Below are 4,074 nucleotides of genomic sequence, written 5' to 3' on the forward strand. Positions count from 1 at the left end.
TGAAATATATGGTTGAAAAGTTGTGGATCCCGTAAAATATGTGATTAATATTGATTGTTTGACTTTAATTTAGATTAAAATCTAAAATCCAAACTAAATAGGCGCCTAGTTTTTCTTGTTTTAGACTGGGGGCTTCAAATTTTTTTCGATCTTAAATTTAAAAGGAAGAAATATCACAATATAAATATGCCCAAATGCATACAACAAATTAAGATAAAGTTTTGATTTGTTATTGTTATGACAATTAACATTTAACTTGATAGACAATGTGTATTAGTCGATAGGACTCGATAAAATGTTAACATGAGATCAATTTTTCATTTACATTACTTGTTAGGTCCCAAATTATATGTACCATACCGTAATAAAAGAATACAGTCGTTGTTAATGTGTTAACTAAAATATATTCATGTAAATGCATACAAAAATATTATTAGTATTCAAGTTGTCTATTCATTTGTATTGATGTATATTATTCTTCTTATAAACGAGTAGTAATATTATGTAGGCAGTTATACATGTCACTCCATTCTTGTTACATATTGTTACATGTCTAGGAGTCGGAGTACTTTAATGCTCAATTAAAGAATATTTTAATAATGAAATTATAAAAAAAAAAAATTAATGGTCTTTACGAAACCGACTTGATATTTTGAATACATTTTCTAGTCTCTATCATTGACGAATAATTCTATTTATAATTAATTTTAATTTTCACTATCCAGGTGACAATGATTTTTTGATTCATTGTCCAATGCATTAAAATTATTTGCAATACATGATGAATGAAAGAATCCAATGTTATCTAAGCCGCCATTTGGTTGCAATTTTTCATCTCAAAAATCAATTTTTTGACCGTCATTTCATTATTCCAGCCATCATTATTTATTTCTTCATTGACAGGTGGGACCCACTTTTCTCTCCAACGATAAAGAAATCAATTTTCATAATTACTACCGAACAGACCCTAAACTGATAATGAATAGCGTTACTGATCCATCATTGACACCATTAACTTTCACTTATAGGTTGCTGCAACCATCAACACGTTGATGTAATTAAGGTTAAAACAAGAATGAAAAACAAATTTATGAAAGCAACTTGAAAGAAAATTACTGGGTGGGCTTTGTCCCAATCTTTGATCCCTTTATTGGCTATGATATAAATATCTAGATATCTTATAAAAATCTTGGTTTATATAATGTGTTGTTACTGTTGTACCAATAGTTTAGCAAGTCTTGCCACCTTCTTATGAGACAAGATATTTGGGTTGATATATAACTTTTGTCCTGTGCAATTATTTTCTTAGATATCAAATTAATTTTATTCTTGACATGAAATAAATCGACTGATTTCGACATAATGGAACTCAAAAATTAGAATATTTTTACTACAAATTTTTGAAAAAAATTGGTTAATTTGTAGGGCATGTGTATATGAATTCTAGTCTGTTCTAATTAGACTTTAATTGTCAATTAAAGAGAAATATTTTGTTACAATAATTCTTAGAATTAGTTTCCATTGCCCAAAAAAAAAAAAATCGCTGCAAATGGTGAGAATTGGAATTCCACCAAATCAAGGAAAATCACAACTTCCAATAAAAAGCTAGAATCCAATTCCATGGAAAATATTGTGAATCAAACACTACATTTGGGATGGAAAATTGGATTTTCCACCCATTTCCATGGAAATAGGTGAATCAAACACACCCTAAAGAGTTTTTTGCTGAAGAAATTATGCTTGTTTGATTGACAATATTTTTCAGGAAATTGACTTTTAATGAATTTCTAAGCACAACACTTTAAAGCGTGATTTTCCAACATTTATTTTCCTAGGGGTTGGTGGTTTTTGGTTTTTCTCCCTTTTTTTTTCTTTTTTGCTTTTTGTTTTTTTTAATTGTTGGCAATAGAAACAAATTCTAGGAACAATTGTAAAAGAGGATATCCCTAAAATTGACAATTTTCATGTAAAATAAAGTCAAACGAACACCAAAATATAGATAATTTTTTGATTTTTTTTTTTTTTTGGTTGGGGAACAATGGTAGAAGTGGATATCCCTTAAATTGACAATTTTCATGTAAATCAAAGTCAAACGAGCACCAAAAAAACTTTTACTTCAATATTTTCCATGTGAAAAATTATACCAATCAAACACAATAGTTTACAATTTCTAGGAAAACAATTTCTAGGTAATTCAATTCTTTGTAGTTCATTTTCTTTCCACTTAAATTCCATCTTCACAATCAAACAGACCCTAAAACATTTTTAAGCATTGAATTGAGACATGCATGGGAATATATACTTGTCAAAGAGTATTCTTTGGATAATGTGAATTTTGATAAAGTGTTAATGGCTCGAATATATCATAATCACCTTGTTAAGGAAAGAGGCCTCGATGTCTCAATCCACCCAAGGTGAAAATTTGGTTATCAATAACTTCACATGATCACGAACATGGAAGAAAACAAATAGAAACAAATGATTTATATTCCATCAAATGATATATATATATATATATATATATATATATAGAGAGAGAGAGAGAGAGAGAGAGAGAGAGAGAGAGAGAGAGAGCCTTAAAGGACACCATCAAGAATCAAGAAGAGAAAAGAGCATGAGATAAAAGCCCGAGGAGTGCACAGTTATGTGTATCGAAAACTAAGTGGGGTATCTTCAATTGAGATTCTGAAGGATTTAAAAAAAAATTTAAATTTAGGTGTCCTCAATTAAATTTTTAATGGATTTTAATAAAATCCATCAAATTTTAGGTTTCCTCAATTGAGATTTTAATAAAATTTAATGAAATCCTTTAAAATTTACGTATCCGCAATAAGTAGTGGATTTATAAATAATTCATTAATTGGGGGATTTTAAAATATTTGAATGGATTTCAAGTTTAAAAATATATGTAACCAAATCTTTTGAAATTTCACCTTCGACGAGATTCTTATGTAACTTGTGAAAATCTATTCAAATCCATGAAATTCACTAACATTTATAATCTTTTAAAATACATCAAAATCTTAGTTGAGAACACCCTCTAAATTTGGGGGGAATTATAATGTATAAACCTATTAGGAGCAAATTTCACAATCCTTGAGAATAGGAGAATAGACGGCTCTTACTTGAAGAAAGTGAGAAAAATATGCTTTGATTATGATTATATTTGTATGGTCTTTGATGGTCAACTAAATATATGCGCAAAATGGATTTTTCTTTTTGATTTTATTTTTTTCTCTCCTTATCAATAAGAAGAGGACGAAGACTTCCAACTCCCTCCTTTCGTGATATTAAATGAATTTCTGACCATTTATTTAATAAAAGAACGAACAAATCTTGTAAGATTTCTACTTAAAGGTAGTTCGAATTCATATTCTACCTACAATCTATCTATAAAATTAACTACCTTTGACATATAATCTTATTCCTTAATTTAAATCAATCTAATGATCTAGATTTATCGATATATCCTTTAAAAATATCTAACAATTCCTTCTTCGAAGTAAGGATGCCTTTCACCCCCACTGACCCTATAGATGCACTGATAGAATTGAAACGTAGGGGATCTACTAACAAGCAATAGCATCTCTTTAGTATTCTACCGCCCTTATAAATTCGAAATTAACAATAATGGCCTTTTTGCAAATGAAAACAAAACATTTTCAGTTTCTTAATGACTGGTATTCTTCTCTTAGCTTGATAAGTGGAAGAAGTTCATATTACCACACTATAAGATGTGTAACTCATTCATAAAAGAGCCTCCAATAAACACAAATGACACTATACATACATGATCATAACAAAAGTCAATATATAGTTTTATTGACATAACCAATCAGGATCTTATTGTCAATAGATTTCTTGCCACTTGGAGATGACGTACAGGCCGACCAGCTCATTGGCTCGTGGGTTTGACCCACAATCTCAATTTTTTTTTGCATGAGCCGAGCGAGCTGGTTTGTCCTGAGATCATGGGCCACTCATTTTGACCGTTTGGCCCAACTATCAAATTCTTTAAAAATAAAATTTAATTGTAGCCTTTTTTTATTTCCCTCTCTATTTAAACCCTCTAAT

At 29.5% G+C, this 4,074-nt stretch overlaps 1 pseudogene; it reads right to left on the reverse strand.

Annotated features, from left to right (window-relative positions):
* The window catches only part of LOC111400110, a 29,150-nt pseudogene that overhangs the window by 23,620 nt on the left and 1,456 nt on the right, over nt 1–4,074 (reverse strand).

The sequence above is a fragment of the Olea europaea genome, chromosome 9 (assembly GCF_002742605.1).
Source record: "Olea europaea var. sylvestris chromosome 9, O_europaea_v1, whole genome shotgun sequence".
In the NCBI taxonomy this organism is placed as follows: domain Eukaryota; kingdom Viridiplantae; phylum Streptophyta; class Magnoliopsida; order Lamiales; family Oleaceae; genus Olea; species Olea europaea.